Raw genomic sequence first — 19,414 nt, 5'->3', positions numbered from 1 at the left:
TTCCGATGAAGGACATTTGGATTGTTTCAAGTTTGAGGTTAACATTAATCAAGTTGCTAAGTGGCATTTGTGTGCTGATATTTGTGTGGAAACGTGCTTTGGTTTCTCTTTCACCCAAGTGCAATTGCCAAGCCATAGAAATTTTATACTACATGTTTAACTTTATAAGATACTGCCAAACAGTTTTCCAAAATGACTGTACTATGTTACATTCTCAATGGCAATATTTGAGACTTCTGAATGCCTCACATCCTCATCAATATCAAGTGTGTCATTCCTTTTCAATTTAGCCGCAATTACAAGTGTCTAGCGATGCCTTTGTGGTTTTCATTTGCATTTTTCTGATGACCAATGACATTGAGTACTTTTTTGAGTACTTATTGGTCATCTGCATGCTTTCCTTTGTGAGTCGTATGTTGATTTACAATTTTTGTTCAATTTTTTGCTCCATTTAATTGGCTTTTTTTTGCTCTTTTAAAAATAAAATTGCAGGGGTTCTTTACATATCCTGCATACAGAACACTTTTTGTTTTTTGTTTTTTTTTGCGGTACACGGGCCTCTCACTGTTGTGGCCTCTCCCATTGCAGAGCACAGGCTCTGGACGCCCAGGCTCAGCAGCCATGGCTCACGGGCCCAGCCGCTCCACGGCATGTGGGATCTTCCCGGACCGGGGCACGAACCCACGTCCCCTGCATTGTCAGGCGGACTCTCAACCACTGCGCCACCAGGGAAGCCACAGAACACTTTTTCATATATATATGTTGTGAATACTTTCTTTCAGTCTGTGTTTTGTCTACTCATTTTCTTGACAGTGTCTTTTAATGAATGTGCGATTAAGTTTTGAGAAAGTCCAATTTATCGACGTTTAAGTTTTTTTGTTGGCAACTTCTGTGCCCTATTTAAGAAATCTTTTCCTGCTTGTGAAGACTTTCTCCTATATTGTCTTCTGGAATAACACTTTCCATTAGAACTTCTATTTGCCTTATCCAATATCATAACCTTTAGCTACCTTGGTTGTTAAGCATTTGAAATATGGCTGCTGTGGCTGAGAAATCAAACTTTAAATTTCACTTAATCTTAAGCAGTTGAATTTAATTATATATGGTCACATGCGGTTAATGGCTATTGTATTGTACAATAGCACCGTGTGGCATGTGGGATCTTAGTTCCCCGACCAGGGACCGAACCTGTACCCCCCTGCATTGGAAGTGCAGAATCTTAACCACTGGACCACCAGGGAAGTCCCTAAAGCTTTAAAGTTTTAACTTTTATATTTATATCTACAATTCATCTCAAATTATTATATTGTTAATTTCATTATTTGAGATAGTGGCAGAAAATCATTTTTCTCTTCATTTGTTTACCCAATTGTTCTACTATCATTGAATTGCATTACCAAAAACAATTGCCTCTCTACGTATCAGTCTATTTCTAAACACTCTATTCTGTTCCATTGATTTATTTGTCTGTCTTTATACTCAAATATAACGTTGACTTGATTACCGTAGGTTTATATCTATGTCTTAGAATCTAGTAGTATTAAGTTCATCAATTTTTTTTTTTTAAATGTTGAGTCTTCTTTTAATTTATTTATTTTTATTTTTGGCTGTGTTGGACCTTCGTGTCTGTGCAAGGGCTTTCTCTAGTTGTGGCAAGCGGGGGCCACTCTTCATCGCGGTGCACGGGCCTCTCACTGTCATAGCCTCTCTTGTTGCGGAGCACAGGCTCCAGACGTGCAGGCTCAGTAGTTGTGGCTCATGGGCCTAGTTGCTCCGCGGCATGTGGGATCTTCCCAGACCAGGACTGGAACCCGTGTCCCCTGCATTAACAGGCAGATTCTCAACCACTGCGCCACCAGAGAAGCCCTCAAAATTTTTTTTAAGGTTGTTTGGCTTTTCGAGTCTTTGGCATTTTTATGTAAATTTTAGAATCAATTTTTCAATTTCTAAAAAAAAATCGTTGCAGAATTTTGACTGGGGAAGTATGCATCCATAGATGCTTTAAAAAAAGCCCTAATGTATGGTGACAGATATTAACTAGACTTATTGTGGTGATTATTTCACAATATATACAAACATCGGATCATTATATTGTACACCTGAAACTAATATAATGTCATATGTCAGTTATACCTCAATAAAACAAAAAACTTCTAAGAAATACTTTTTTTTATAGACTCCATTTCAATTCCTCAGTTCACCATTTTGTAATCAATTAGATATTAAATAAAATTCTCAAGGTCACAGGGAGGCCTAGATTTTTAACCTAGACTTTTCTGGTTCCTTGATTTGCACTTTTGGTAGTATTTTTACTTGCCAACTTATAAAGACATAATTTGTTGAAAATGATTGATTTTCTCAGAAGAGTAGTTTCAAGGGAATATATATGTATATATGTACATATAAATGTACATAAATGCCAGTTATCACTATTCTTAAGTTAGCTATAATTTTGTCCCACATCCCTCTCCCCTATATAGCAGCACAATTTCATATCCTATTACACTATTGCACAGGGACAATTTGGGCTATAATTCATGCTTTTTTAGTTCTCTTCCTTATACTTATATGGAATCATACATTATTACCTTCTATTTCGCAACCTTCTCTCCTGTGTTGGAGAAGAGATTATCTAACCTGCCTCATTCCCACCCACCTCTAAAGAACCCACGCACTTACATACACATACGCTCACACACACATGCATGTACGCGCACACACACACACACACACAAATTAGATTTCATCAACATTTAAAACGTTTTCTTCTCAAAAGACACTGTTAAGAAAGTAAAAAGGTAAACCACAGAATGGAAAAAAAATATTTGCAAAACATATATCCAACAAAGTCCCTTATTTAGAATATACAAAGAACACATAACTGCTTATTAATGAGTATCAACATCCTGATAAATAGAAGGATTTGATAAACAAAAAGAAAAAGATTTGAACATTTTGCTATAGAATATGTGTATATGTTATATATATGATAAATATATACATCTATTCTGTAGTATATATATATAAATTCTCTGAGATGTATATATATATATAATAATAAACACTTAAAAATGCTCAACTTTGCTCATTAAGGAAATGCAGATTAAAACCATAAGGAATTACAAGTACACTTTGATTAAAATATCTAAAAATTAAAAAGATTGACAATACCAAGTGTTGAGGTGGATATGGAACAGCTTGAACTCTCATACAATGTTGGAGGGAATACAAAATGATACAACCGCTTTGGAAAACAGGTTGGCAGTATTTTTTAAAAGTAAACATACACTCAGCCATTCCATACCTATGTATTTACCTGAGAGAAATTCATACAACCATTCAAAACTTGTACCTAACTATTCATAACAGCTTTATTATTTTTTTTTTTTTGCGGTACGCGGGTCTCTCACTGTTGTGGCCTCTCCCGCTGCGGAGCACAGGCTCCGGACGCGCAGGCTCAGTGGCCATGGCTCAGGCCCAGCCGCTCTGCGGCATGTGGGATCTTCCTGGACTGGGGCATGAACCCGCGTCCCCTGCATCGGCAGGCGGACTCTCAACCACTGTGCCACCAGGAAGCCCCATAACAGCTTTATTTGTAATAGACAAAAAGTGGACACCATCCTAATGTCCACCAATATGTGAAGGGATAAACATACTGTGGCATATCCACATATTTCCCCCTAAAGTCATTTCATGACCTACAATTAAAAAGACACAAACTTATTTGACAAGGTCAAAATAAAGCCAAAGGTAACACGTTAAGTTTGGGATAGCTCTCCTACAGTTGGCCTCGTATGCTCCTGCAGCCTGGCAAACTCCCACACTGTATTTGAGATGCTGCTTTGGCATCTCTCTTTGGCCATATTCCCACTCCTTGATCCCATAACAAAGTTTATTACTGGCTGCTTTGGATGACTATTATGGAGTCCATTTATTAAATTAAGTGACTGATAATCTTGTAACAAAGACTATATCTTATCCATCTTTGCTTCCATTTCTTAAACTACAAGGATACATAGATAAATGTGTGAATGCTTATAGAAAAGGTGCCCCAAATATTCTCTAGGTGGGTGTACGGCCATGTGTAACTGAGCTGCCCCTTCTGGGCTCCTTAGATGGACTAAGTTTCACTCAAGTTTTGCAGGAAAGTCGTGGATTTTACTTTTAAAAAAGATTTTTTGAGAATATAAGAGATTGTTTCCCTGTTACCTGACAAAATTCTGTGTAGTTCAGAGCAATAAAGAATTCTGAAGTGCAAGAGTAGCCTTGCATAAAATCCAAGGTGATAAATGTCATTAAAAAACCAACTTGCTTTTCTAGCCTGGCCTTGTGGGCTATGTCTTGTCAACATATGCTGTGAAATTAAGAGCTTTGGTTCTTCCTAGTAGTACAGTGGGCCACTGTCAATACTTAGCTTAATAATTTGACTTTTAACCTATTGGCTGTTTGAGAGTCTGATGAAAATTAAAGAGGCTTTTCTTAGCAAAAAATTTACCTAAATACATCCACAAGTTTATGTATAATATCAGGGACTTGACTTTTCTATAAACCATTATGATAAAAATCCTGCACCAGATATTAACAGGATAATATCTCACCAGGATAATCTTAAATGATGCCTTTTACAATCTCCTTGATGAAAGACTTCTGAATCTTTTCTACCTTTTTCATTCCTACCACCTCCTCCAGAGTTCAGACTTTAATAACGTCTCTCCTGAAGAGTAACAATAGCCATGTAACTAGGCTCCCCATTTCTATCTCCTTCTCTCTAATCCATGCTGCACACTCTTACTAAGTTGTCTTTCTGAAGAGCCCATCTCTTCACCTTACTCCATTTCCACTAATCTTCGAGATAAAGTTCAAATATATCAGAAAGCACTTGAGCACCTGAGTTTTGCATTAGTCCCTTGCTTTCTATCTCCCGCCACTCTCCATCTTGACACTTGTCTCTAGCCGTATCAATCCTCCTAGAGCATAAATGATATAAGCAAGCTGCTGCCTCCCTCTAGAGTATACTTGCTTCCTTCCCTGGTCCCCACCCAACCTCCAGCCCTGTCAGTGGCTAACCCTGTTAATCTTTTAAAAATTAGTTCTGTTATCGAGAGCATTAACTGAGCTATCCTCAGCCATCTTTAGCTAAGACGGTGTTAATTCTTCTGTTATCTCAGAGCCTGTATCTACCCTCCTGTACTTATCCCTCTGGGATTAATCACTGATTTTCTTGTCTGTCTCTCTGACCAGACCTTAGATAGATTGAGGGCGAGAATCCTGTCCTAGCACTCGAGTGCCTAATGCCGAGGTCTTTGAATGAATGAATATATTTTTCCTCTTGCTCTCCTTAGAATGGGTGTAAAAGAGGGCAGCCCCCTGAGCCCTTGGTCCAGGAACACTGGTTGAACTTGCTGGGGAGGTTTTCCTGCATCGAGGAGGCCAGCTTTGCATGACTCAGCGTCTGATCACCTTTGCTTCAGATCCCTCTAGATTCTGCAGTACATGAGAGGTGTGACCTATATGCAGACTTTATAATTCTTTTTAAAAAATATTTTATAAAATTTTATTTTATTTTTATATAGCAGGTTCTTATTAGTTATCTATTTTATGCATATTTGGTGTATATATGTCAACCCCAATCTCCCAATCCTACAATTCTTAACTTAAGAATTAAGCTTAAATATGTAATAGGAGGGGAACTTGTCCTAGTATAGGGAAACATCACTTTTCAGAAGTCCAAGATAATAAAAGTGAAGAATTGAAGAAGCAAAATTGCTGACAATAATGGCTCAGAAAGTAGGACAATTTAGAGAAAGTTTCTTATAGGAAAAGGGCATTCAGTGACCCTGGAATTTTCTACTTTTCTCAAAGAGCTCCTTATGTGAAAATGACACTTTTGAATCTTTTTGACCATCTCAAGGATATTCCCTGGTGACCATTAATCTTCCAATCACCACTACAGACATCAAGCCCAAGGGTGAGAGAAGCAAGTGTCCCCAGTGAATATTCAGTAGCTGAATGCCTTTAAAAATTTAATCTCAAGTTCACTCTTGCATTCATTCAGGCTTTCCTTCTCTGAGAAACAATTTTTTAAACCCTTACTCTTTGCCAAATCTCAGGCTAGGCTCTGGGGATTTAGATATAATCAAGTGTCAGTCTCTGCCACAGAGTTTATTTCTTCCAATTTTTTTTTTTTTTTTTTTTTAGTGTGGCTGAAAAAAGCCTAAAATCCACCCTTCCAACAATTTCCAAGAGTACAGATCAATACTGTCAACCATATGCACATTGTTGTGTAACAGATCCCTGGGCACCACCCTGCCCACCATCCTGCATGACTGAAACTCTACACCCACCACACAACTACTCCTTATCTGCCCCCTCCCCCCAGTCCCTGGTGCACCTTCTGCTTTCTGTTTCTACAAATTTGATTACTTTAAATACCTCATGTAAGTGGAATCATGCAGTATTTGTCCTTCTGTGACTGGCTTATTTCACTTAGCATAATGTCCTCCAGGTTTGTCCACATAGCGTATGACAGGATTTCCTTCTTTTTTAAGGTTGAATAATAACCCATTGCAGGCATACACTATGCTTTCTTCACTCATCCATTGATGGACATTTAGGTTCTTCTACCTTTTGCTTTTTGTGAATAATGCTTTAATAATCGTATGTGTGCAAACATCTCTGAGATCCTGTTTTCAATTCTTCTGGATATGTACCCCAAAGTGAAATTGATGAATCATATAGTAATTCTATTTTTAATTTTTTAGGACACTCCATATTACTTTCCATAATGGCTGCACCATTTTACATTCCCACCAACAGTGAACAAGGTTTCCAGTTTCTCCACATTATTGCCACCATTTATAATCCTTCTTATTTCATAATAGTCATCCTGACAGGTATGAGCTGATATCTCATTGTGATTTTGATTTGCATTTTTTTGATGATTAGTGATGTTGAGAATATTTTCATATGCTTGATGACATTTGTATATCTTCTTCAGAGAAATATCTTTGTGTATGAAACATATTTCAGTATTTCATATGCTCAAGTAATTTTTACCACAACTCTATGAGGTAGGTGCTTTTTTCTTTTTTGGGGGCGGTACGCAGGCCTCTCACTGTTGTGGCCTCTCCCGTTGCGGAGCACAGGCTCTGGACGCGCAGGCCTAGGGGCCATGGCTCACGGGCCCAGCCACTCCGCGGCATGTGGGATCTTTCTGGACCGGAGCATGAACCCGTGTCCCCTGCATCGGCAGGCGGACTCTTAACCACTGCGCCACCAGGGAAGCCCGAGGTAGGTGCTTTTATTATTTCTGCTCTTTAGGTAAAAAACTGAGGCACAGAGAAGTTAAATAATATATTATTATTTCTTCAGTTATACATACATTTATATATTCTTTTTCAGATTCTTTTTCATTATAGGTTATTACAAAATACTGAATACAGTTCCTTGTGCTATACAGTAAGTCCTTGTTGATTATCTACTTTTTATATATAGTAGTGTGCATATGTTAATCCCAAACTCCTAATTTACCCCTCTCCCTTCCTTTCCCCTTTGGTAACCATAAGTTTGTTTTCAATGTCTGCAAGTCTATTTCTGTTCTGTAAATAAGTTCATTTGTATCATTTTTTAAGATACCTCATATAAGTGATATATGATATTTGTCTTTCTCTGTCTGACTTACTTCACTTACTATGATAATCTCTAGGTCCACCCATGTTGCTGCAAATGGCATTATTATTTTTTTAATGGCTGAGTAATAGTCCATTGTATATATAGACCACATCTTCTTTATCCATTCATATGTCAATAAACATTTAGGTTGCTTCCATGTCTTGGCTATTGTAAACAGTGTTGCTATGATAGTTTCTTAATTTCAAGAGAGTTTTCCTTATTATGGGAACATTGTGACCACAATGGATTTACATAAATTGTGCTGCTATGAACATTGGGGTGCATGTATCTTTTCAAATTAGAGTTTCCATTTTTTCTGGATATATGCCCAGGAGTGGGATTGCTGGATCATATGATAAATCTATTTTTAGTTTTTTAAGGAACCTCCATACTGTTCTCCATAGTGGCTGTACCAATTTACATTCCCACCAACGGTGTAGGAGAGTTCCCTTTTCTCCACAGTATTCATTATTTGCAGACTTTTTGATGATGGCCATTGTGACTGGTGTGAGATGATATCTCATCATAGTTTTTTTTTTTTTTTTTTTTGCGGTACGCGGGCCTCTCACTGTTGTGGCCTCTCCCGTTGCGGAGCATAGGCTCTGGATGCGCAGGCTCAGCGGCCATAGATCACGGGTCCAGCCGCTCCGCGGCATGTGGGATCTTCCCGGACCAGGGCACGAACCCGTGTCCCCTGCATTGGCAGGCAGACTCTCAACCACTGCGCCACCAGGGAAGCGCTCATTGTAGTTTTGATTTGCATTTCTTTAATAATTAGTGATGTTGAGCAGTAATAGAATCTAAAACTTTCTTGTACTTTTACTTTTCCATATAATGTATAGATTCTTCTTCTGAAGACCTTTTTAGGTACAGATATCTCTGCAGAAAGGATAAGGATCACTGAGCATTAGGAAAGTAAGGATGCACACTACTGATCTCTTGATTTATGGAAAGATTATAATGCATATTATTTTGATTTATGGAAAGAGATATAAATCCATATTCTTCATGAAGCAAAAGAGAATTTGAATCTCTGACATATGCAAGGTCTTGAAGCTAGGTATCGGCTTCAAGGTCAGCTAGGCCATATCACCCATGCCCCCATGCTTGTGGACATTCTTGGTGTGGTCATTTTATCTGCAGGAAGGGATGCAAGAGCACACTCATGGCTACTCCAACTCCTGGTCCCAACTTCGACCATCACCCATCTCTCTTTTTTGTTTGAACTCAATCACATTATCTTGATACAGGTCTGCATAGTGAGCATTAATTCTTTAGTCAAGAGGGACCCATGAGTCTTGGACCTCGTAAATGGCTCTTGAGGTGCAAATCTTTTCAGTAAATTTCAAGAAACAGAACCCACTTTTAAATTTCTTTCATGTGGATCTTATTCTAAGTCAGATACCAAGCCAGACACTCCCACGATAGAATTGTAAAATTTGGTCTCTTAAAAAGTTAATCATCTATGGGAAAAATAACATTACAGCTTGATCTTGTTTCAGTAAACATGCATATATTCATATTTGTGAATTTAAAAAATGTGGAAGAACTTACAATAAGGTATTAGTGGTTATCCCTGACTGTAGGAATAAAGTCATCTAATCTTCTTACTGCGGTATCTGTTATCTTTAACTTTCTACTCTGCATACAGATACTTGCTATATAATAAAAGTTTATTTTTTAAATTAATTTTTATTGGGGTATAGTTGATTTATAATGTGTTAGTTTCAGGTGTACAGCAAAGTGAATCAGCCATACATATACATATATCCACTCTTTTTTAGATTCTTTTCCCATATAGGCCACTAAAAGTTTACTTTTAATAAAAATAATCTGTTGGAGATAGAAATAGACATAGTGAAATGTGAGCATAAGGTCAGAGCAGGTAAGCAGCCTCATCACTTACATGCAATCCTATTGCCCTCAGGTTCTTTACGTTCCCAGAAATGGGAATGAGCTGGTCTTGGAGGAGTGCTAAGTGGCTTTAGCTGGGAGACCTCAAAGCCCTGGAGCCAGGGGTTATGGCATAGACTCTACCTGGTAGTTTAGGGACTGAAAGGTAATGTGTCTGGAGGTTTAGTTGTTGAGGGGCAGGTTTTCACATGGAGAGTGTTGGCTCACTACCTGAGCTCCCTGGGTGAAATCCGACACTGGCCCCCTACACGGAGGGCAAGAGAGACTGAAGAAAGAGGTAAGCCACTCCAGACAGGTAGGAGGTAGTTTTAATAAGCAAGGGAACTGAAGTTCGAGACTTGTCTGGGACAGTCATGAGGCGAGTAGATCTCTGCACCTACCCACTAGAACCGTAATAGTTTATATGGAGACCATTAACAGGGTTCAGTCACTGTCCAGTTCAGATGGCCTCAACACATCATTCTCTCAAGGCTGCATCCTTACGTGGCTCTTAGCATGGGGACAGTGGGCCAGTCATACATTCTAAGTACAGAGGAAGGAGTAAGGAGCCTTTGATCGTTCAGGTCCAGTTGAAGGTTCAACCGGTGTCACACCCTCTTGATGACCTCCTCCAACAGAGAGATAAGTGGGAATAGTTAGGTTGCATGAACAAAGTGGTTAACATTCACTGGTGCCTAATTCATGTTTAAGCTCTGACTCTTAGCTGCTCTCTGATTACTTAATTCTTGATTTTTTTGGGTGTTATTCCTATATATTATGATGAGCCTTGGGGACCACAAAGTGCATCTTGCATCTCTTTATATCCATAGCTCAGAATAAAGTTTTGTTTTTCATTGTTCAAAACATGCTGCTTTTGGTTTGGTTTCATTTTGATCTCCCTTTCTATGCAGTGCCAGTACAAGGGCCATTCACAGGCAAATAAAATGTTTTCCCTTTGGAGATAAAACAAGTTGGTTAATTAGACTCTTTAGTGTCTCCTTTAATCTCCTTGATCTGTAATACTTGGTGTAGAATTGCATAAAAGTTTTCAAAGAAGAGTCTCTACTCACTGCCCTGATTTCCTGACCTCTCATTTACTTTGTACTCTTTAGCATCTGGTTTCCATCACAGCCACTCCATTGAAACTGTTCTCATAAGGTCACCAATGACCAATTAATTACCAGACTAAAGTGGTATTTTTGGTGTTTTGTTACTCTGCATCTTTGTTTCAACTGACACTGTCTTGTAAACTACTCTCTTGGCTTGTAAAATCCCATGTGCTCCTTATAATGTAGCTACTCTTTGCAGACTTCTCTTCCTCCTCCACAGTCCCTCAGAAATGTGTGGAAACTCTTTCCACTTTGCATATTCTTCCTGACTAATCCATTGCAATTTCCTCCTCAACTTTGTTGATCACCAAATTTATATCTTATACCCCAAATATGTCTAATGAAATTTAAACTTGCCTATCTGTTTGCTGCGTGTATATATATCCTCCTACCTGTCCAAAAGTCACTTAAACTTCAGTATTCCTGAACTGAACTTATATCTGTGGCCACCTTCTGTATCCTCTATGTCACCTGGAGGCAATAACCTAGGTAGTCACCTAAGCTAAAACCCTTGTTTTTATCTTCTCTCTTTCTTATCTTTCACATTCAATTATGTAATCCTGTCCATTTTTTTCTCCTAAATATTTCTTGAATTTGTTCCCTATGCTCTATTCCAGCTACCACTACCTTATTTATCTCTTATTACTCTAAACACTTATCACTCATCACCTCTGACCTGGTTTGAGATGGTCTTTAAACCAATCTATTCTCCACACTGCCATGGGGATCACCTACATGTAACATGTAGCTCTTCAGTTTAATGTTCCTTAAAGGGGATCATTACCAATAGGATAATGTCTAACTTTCCTACATGATACATCTCTTCATGATCTGACTTTTGACTTCTTGTGACCTGACTTTTACCTACATCTCCAGCTACAAATATTACTAATTTCCATGTTATGATTTACTCTTTGGTGGTATGAATTTGCCTGAAGTCTCCTAATCTGTTATGTTCTTTTTCCTTTTAAAGCTTTTATTCATATTGCAGTGGAGAGAGGTGACAAACCCTTAATTTGGAAAGCAATTGGAGAGCAAAAGTCTCTTGAGACTAAACAGTTTATTTTCTTGGTCTTGACAAATAATATGAGTGGTGGAGTGATCTAGAACCACAATTCTTAAATGTTAAAGTGTGTATAAAATACCTGGAAGTCTTATTAAAATTCAGACTCTGATTCCATAGGTCTGGGATGAAGCTTGCAGTCTGCACCTCTAACAACACTCAGGTGGTGCTGGTGGTCCTGGCCCATGGGCCACACTGAGGGGTAAGGCTCTGGAGCCCTAATGTTCAGTATGGCAGCCCTTAGCTAGGTATGACTACTTAAACTAAAATTAAATACAATTAAAAATAAATTCTTCAGTTAACATTAGTCACAATGCAAGTGCTCAATAGCCACATGTGTGTAGTATCTATCATACTGGACATTTCCATCAATGTGGAAAGTTCTACTGGACAGGATTGCTATAGAGAAAATCTGTGCCCAGTTCTCTGTTCTATAACTTACTAGATTTATCAACATTGGACTTCATACCTATAAACTTCAATTTCCTGATCTAAAAAATGGAAATAATAATGACAACCTCCTCAGAGGGTTTGGAAAACTTAAAATAGTTAGCAAAAGTGATTGGCATGTTATATTACCTAGTGGTTAAAAGCATGTTTCAATTATGGAGCCAGACAATCTAAATTAGCAAATTGATATGTTGATACTACCACTTATTGGCTCTGTGTCCTTAGTCAAGTTACTTAATGTCTCTGTTTCAATGTCATCATCTGTAAAATGAGGCTTATAATAGTAATGGTCTGCGGAATTTTTAAGAGGATTGAATACCTAAATATATGTAAAGCTCCTAGAACATAGTAAGAACTCAATGAATATCAATAGGAAAAAAGCAATAATTAGTTCAGAATATAATGAATGCTCTTGACATTCATCTAGACAGTTTAGAATAGGGATTCTTAACCTAGAGTATTTATCGGTGAACTTCAGAGAAACTTGGTACTCTGAATTTAAATGAATTTAAATGCATATGTGTTATGTGCATTTTTTCCCCAACATTCGTCCATTCCTTGATCTGAGACCAAGAAAAAAAGGAAGGATTATTTAGAAGAACTTTTATTCCCAAGAGTGTCCTTTATCCAATGGTGACTCGCTCTCAGCGACTCGCTCTCAGCAACTCACTCATCCTGATGATTTTTTTGACAGCAGAGTTTGTACTTGGAGTTTGGGTTCTCAGGAATATAAGAAATTTATTTTCCCAGAAATTAAACATTTCACTTCAGTTCTCTGAGCGTCAATTTCTTCATCTGTAAATTGTGGGTGCTGGACTGGATAATCATTGAATAACACTGGAAATCTAACATATGTTATGATCCTTAGACAAATGGAGTGCTGTTAGTAAAATGGCCACTCTGTCAAGGACCTTGGACAGATTTAAAATGAAAGCTTGACCAATGTAGCTTTATCAAATCTCTTAATCTTTAAACAGGAAATCCAGAGCAAGGAGCTTGAGACATAGCAGATCTCTGAGCAGGGAAGCACTGTTTGCTGCGTTGCAACCTCCCAGGCTGGAGAGTGCAAATAGAAAACTGCAGAATAGCTGAACAGTTGCAAGAGGAGCCAGAACGAGTCAGCTCAGTTTTTTTTATGCAGAAGGAACCCTTTAAGATACAATAAAGCATTACCTAGACAAAGCAGCAGAGTTTTGGGCGTGGGCAAAAACCTCTGTCAGCCACACTATGAGTATACAATAAACTGAAATGTGACATCCTTTTTAGAACAAATGAATTTGGTTCAAGATTTATGGTAAACAGAGACAACTCTGCCTTAAATATTTACACGTATGTGACTTTAATTATTTTATCACAGAATATTTGTACATAGCCACAACCTTTGTTTCTGAGCCCAAAGATCTATAAAGTATGCTATTTTATTTTATTTTTTTTTGGGGGGGGGGCTCTCACTGTTGTGGCCTCTCCTGTTGCGGAGCACAGGCTCCGGACGCGCAGGCTCCGGACGCGCAGGCTCAGCGGCCATGGCTCACGGACCCAGCCGCTCCGCGGCATGTGGGATCTTCCCAGACCGGGGCACGAACCCGTGTCCCCTGCATTGGCAGGCGGACTCTCAACCACTGCGCCACCAGGGAAGCCCCAAGTATGTTATTTTTTTAAAGATAAGTTTAAATAGAAAATTGCTTGAATCTAAGTCCTTAGTCATTTTGTTGAAAAATTAAATATTTCAGTTTATTCTCTTTTTCTTTTTACCAGTATATGCCCAAATCATCTTTTTTCCATCTCACAATATGCTTCCTTAAGAGATCATTTTTTTGTTTCTGCTAACAGCTCTAAATGTTTGAAAGTAAAAGTCATCACATTGTAACGATGCAGAGAATCTAATGATTTTCTAATCCAGATGAAATTCATAAACCACATATTATCTTGCAGCCTCATAGTGGCAGCATATTTATATATAAATTTGAAGAAAAGGAAGGAAAATTTCTGCCCTTGGAATCTTTCTGTTTAGTTTATTTAGAATCACTCTCACATTCACATCACGATTTTATTCTCAGCTAGTATTATTGACCCAAATATCTCCAAGCAACAGATTGTTCTGTCTCAGATATGAAATGCAAACTGTCACATTTCCTGTTGACTGAGTCAGAAGTCACACAAAATCTTTTCTGAAACTCTTATTAAGACTATAGTTGTCATTCATCTCTGTCTTGTATGCAGTGTCTTTGCCTTTCACTTGACCTCTATCCTTGTTAAATTCAGGATCTCAGTTTTTTTTCAATATCACTAATAATATCTTTAGCTTATTAGTAAATATCAACCATTAGTCAACCACAGGGCCAGAGTAAACAGAGGTTGTGTACAGAGTTACCTGATGCCTTAAGAGCAGCTCATATTTCTCCAGAATTTCTAGGGTGAAAATGAGAAAAGGTGAAGTCAGTCCTTAACACCATAAGGAGTACACAGAACTAAGAGGGTCTCAAATAAAAAAAAAAAAGGGTACCAGTTATTTTGGTTAATTTTCTTCCCTTGCTTCTACCTGGAGAAGGGGTCAGTGGAAGGAAGGAGTTGCCTCCAAAGAACATGGAAAGTTTTCTAAGTAGAATCCAAAGTAATTTTTCTTTCCCCATATCTAGAAACTCATAACCATCCCCCACTCTTCCCTCCAGCAGTATATATAGCTTTTTTTTTTCCTGCCCACACAGAACTTTGTGTTTTATTGAGTAGGTAGTATTTTAAATATTAATAGAACTGATACCACAGAACAACTTTCATAAAAGAATGCAGAGAAAGTAGTGTTTTGTGTTCTTAATGATGACAGGATTGTACTGATAAAAGAAGTGAAATGTATTTAAATTAACTGCTTTAGAAGACATATTTTTACCATACTACCTGCCCAACAAAATTCCCAATCACATAAGTAAATATTCTGTCTTAATCTCTGGCTTGGGTGCATATATAAATCAAATAATCTGCAATTTCTAGTGCCCCAATTAATCATACAATGTTTATTTTCTCTAGAACTGTGCAATTGGATACGGTTGCCACTGGGCACATGTGGCTCTTACCGTTAATTAGAAGTAAATTAAAAATTCAATACCCCAGTCACACAAAACACTTTAAGCGTTCAATAGCCACATGTGACTAGTGGCTACCAAATTGTACTTTTCAGATACAGAAAATTTCCATCCTTGCAGAAAGTTCATTGGAGGGAACTGTTCTGGTATGTATGTTCCAGGTGTTCTCAACACCCAGAAGCCTCTAAATACAGCCCTGCCTGCCCCTTACTGAGAAAATCAGGAGCCTCATCTTTTGGCTCTCCTTCTAAATTCATTGTAACCTCTCTATTCATGGAGCTCTACCTCCACCCATCTTCCAGCCCCTTTATTTTCATCAAGAAGAACTCTCATATTTAGCAGACTGACCTCTTAATTCCAAGCAAAATACGCTTATTCTTAACAATCTTTAATCTCCCCACCCCGCCCTTATACAGCATTTTGTAGTAGACATTACCAGAGGGGGACATGAAGTGAGGCAGATGTACCTCTATCAATTCAGCATTGCATAGATCCTAACAAATATAGCCAGAATAATGAAGATCAAGACATGACAATTTAAGGATTGCATGCTGAGCAACTGGAGAAGAAGAAACAAAGAGTGTTTGCAGTGGGCACAGCAGCTCTGATCCGCTTAAATGGACCCAGCATGGGTCAGCTTGAGACATGGGTCAGCTTGGGACATAGATCAGCACAGGACTGGAAAGCAGATCAAAACAATGACTCAGAACAAGAGTGGTGAGAAGGAACCAGAATACAAATAGGCTCAGATTTAGTAGTGGATGGTGACTAGTTACAATGGATGAACAGAGAATAAATGAAGACAGCTCAATCCATAATGCAGCTTAATTCTACTCAAGTAAGTACTTTCCTCTCTTTTTAAAATAAAATCTCAACTAGAAAATTCTGTAGTTTCTTGAGTGCAAAAATACTGTCAAGCTCCTCATTCTGTTATTTTCATTTTTGCTCTTTCCAAGGAGGAGAGATACTAGTTTGAGAGTCATATAGGAGATGGAATCCCTGAAATAGAACCCAGATGACTTAGGAAAACTGGCTGCTGCCTGTACCCAGTCCAGTTTGCCAGAGTTCTCTTCTCTTGGATTTCAGGGGAACGTTCTACCCCCAAATTGCTGTTTTGAACAATTCACAATAGGTTGGTTTAAATAAGACACATGATTGTGTTAACATTGAGATAAAAATGCTATTATGGTGGTGTTATGACCAGGGAAGCCCAAAGTATATGAATTCTTCCCAGGATATAGTGATGCCACCTCACCAGGTCTCTGAGAGAAATACTTGCCAAAGAAAGTTAGCATAACAATAAATTGTTAGGTGGAACATTCACCGGAAACCCGAATGGTCGGTGTGGCAAGCCTGAATCTTGGGTCGGCAGGAGTTAGCCAGTCGCCGGGGACTACTGAGATGGGCCTGGAGGCTGAGGCTGCAGGGACCACCTGGCACTGGAGCGGGGCGGGAGCCTAGGTCCTTGGGAGCCTGCCTGGAGCCTGGTGATACTGGGATGGGGACCCTGGGTTTGTGGGAGCAGCCCTGAGCTTGGGACCACAGGAATGGCTCCCTGGGGAAGCCAGTCAAGGCTGGTGTGGGCTTGGTGCTGGGTCCCTGATGAAGGTTGGTACTCCCTTCACTTTCCTTCCCTCCACAGGGAGGGTTTCTGTGGGCTGCCTGGTGTTGGGAGAGGAGTGACAGGGCAGTAATGTGCAATTGCCTTTCCTACCGTCTTCAATGCGTCTTTTCTTACTTCTGTGCTTCACCCTGGTGTTCTAATCCTTCAGCTGAAATTCTTAGCTCTTATAAAGTTATTTTTGTGAGTGGATAGTTGTTCAAATTGATGTTTCTGCGAGGAGATGCACACTAGAAATCCCTATAATTCCATCTTGTTGATGTCACTCCACCCCCACCATTTATTTCAGTCATCCTAATTTGTGTATAGTCATTTCTCACTATGGTTTTAATTTTTGCATTTTCCTCATGGCTAACGATGATGAACATCTTTTTGCATGCTTATTTGCCATTCGTCTTGTCATTTTTGATGAAATGTCTGTTCATGTCTTTTGCCCATTTTTCTAATTGAAAAATCTTTTTGATGTTGAGTTTTAAGAGTCATTTATGTAGTCTAGACACAAGGTTTTTTTTTTTTTTTTTTTTTTTTTTGGCAGATATGTGGATTGCAAATGTTTTCTTCCAGTCTGTAGCTTATCTTCTCATCCTCTTAACATCTGTCAACCAAAAGGACCACAAACTGTAAAGAGGAAAAAAGGCAGTGTATTTCATCTTTGAATTCGAAGATCACAGATTCTGGAGGAACCCAGAATAGTATTCCACTGGAGGAAAATGGGCAGGGGTTTTTATAGGAAAAAGTGGGGAGTTAATGCAGGCTTATACCAAGTGTTTACCAAGAATTGGATTGGAGGGTAAAATTATTCTATCCATATGATTGGCTTATGGAAAGCATCTCATTTACTGCTAGGGAAAGGTATGTTTTCTTTAGTCCAGAAAAATTCCAGTTGTCAGCCTTGTTCTTTCTTTTTAGCAACTCAGCACCTGTTAAATTGCAGTTTTAATTTAGAATGTCCAGCAAAAGTCCAGTATGGGCGGCATAACATGGAGGTCCTCAGGTCATGTCTCAGTCATTCCTAACATAGTTCTTTTTACACATCCATTTGCTAAAAGGTGTATCCTTCCTACACTGAATTTCCTTGAACTTGTGTCCAAATTCAATTAGGTATATTTGTGTGGGTCTATTTCTGGGTTTTCTGCTCTGTTCCATTGATCTACACCTCTTCACACTGTCTTGGCTACTGTAGCTATGTAAGTCAGTCATCTGGTAGAATGATTTCACCAACTTCATTCTTTTTCAAAAGTGTTTTAGTTATTCTAGTCCCTTTGCCTTTCCATATAAATTTTATAGTAAATTTTTTTATACATACAAAGATCTTGGGATTTTATAGAATTTGCATTAAACCTATATATGAATTTGGGGAGAATTTACATCTTCCAACCTATGAACACAATATATCCATTTATTTAGATCATCTTTGATTTCTTGCATCAGTGTATTACAATTTTCAGCCTGTAGATCTGGTACATTTTTCTTGTTTTTAGGCTTTACTTAAGAATTTCATTTGGGGGAGTTATTGTAAATGGCATTGTATTTAAAATTTTGGTCTCCACAAATTTGTTGCTTGCATATAGAAATATGATTGATATGTGTGTGTTGATTTTGTATTCTGTGACCCTGATGAACTTACTTAATTTTAGGAGCTATTTTCCCTTTTTTTTTGTAGATACGTAAGTATTTTCTACATAGACAAGCATGTCATCTGCAAAAGACATTTTTATTTCCCCCTTCCTTCCTTCCTTCTTTCTTTCCTTCTTTCTTTCTTTCTTTCTTTCTTTCTTTCTTTCTTTCTTTCTTTCTTTCTTTCTTTCTTTCTTTCTTTTTCTTTCTTTCATCTTCCTTTCTTTTTTAAAAACATCTTTATTGGAGCATAATTGCTTTACATTGTTGTGTTAGTTTCTGCTGTCTAACAAAGTGAATCAGCTAGAGGTATACATATATCCTCATATCCCCTTCCTCTTGCGTATCCCTCCCACCCTCCCTATCCCACCCCTCTAGGTGGACACAAAGCACAGAGCTGATCTCCCTGTGCTATGCGGCTGCTTCCCACTAGCTATCTATTTTACATTTGGTAGTGTATATATGTCCATGCCACTCTCTCACTTTGTCACAGCTTACCCTTCCCCCTCCCTGTGTCCTCAACTCCATTCTCTACATCTGCATCTTTATTCCTGTCCTGCCCCTAGGTTCTTCAGAACAATTTTTTTTCTTTTTATGTCCCATATATATGTGTTAGCACACGGTATTTGTTATTCTCTTTCTGACTTGCTTCACTCTGTATGAAAGACTCTAGGTCCAACCACCTCACTACAAATAACTCTATTTCGTTTCTTTTTACGGCTGAGTAATATTCCATTGTATATATGTGCCACATCTTCTTTATCCATTCATCCATCGATGGACACTTAGGTTGCTTCCATGTCCTGGCTATTGTAAACAGAGCTGCACTGAACATTGTGGTACATGACTCTTTTTTAATTATGGTTTTCTCAGGGTATATGCCCAGTAGTGGGATTGCTGGGTCATATGGTAG

The 19,414-nt window shown here is 38.4% G+C and overlaps 1 pseudogene; it reads left to right on the top strand.

The window, feature by feature from the left end:
* The window catches only part of LOC103075149 (CDK5 and ABL1 enzyme substrate 2-like), a 77,294-nt pseudogene that overhangs the window by 44,193 nt on the left and 13,687 nt on the right, over nucleotides 1-19,414 (top strand).

The sequence above is a fragment of the Lipotes vexillifer genome, unplaced genomic scaffold, assembly GCF_000442215.2.
Source record: "Lipotes vexillifer unplaced genomic scaffold, Lipotes_vexillifer_v1.1 scaffold359, whole genome shotgun sequence".
NCBI lineage: Eukaryota > Metazoa > Chordata > Mammalia > Artiodactyla > Lipotidae > Lipotes > Lipotes vexillifer.
The sequence above is the reverse complement of the archived record's forward strand: the minus strand, read 5'-3'. Positions and strand labels throughout refer to the sequence as shown.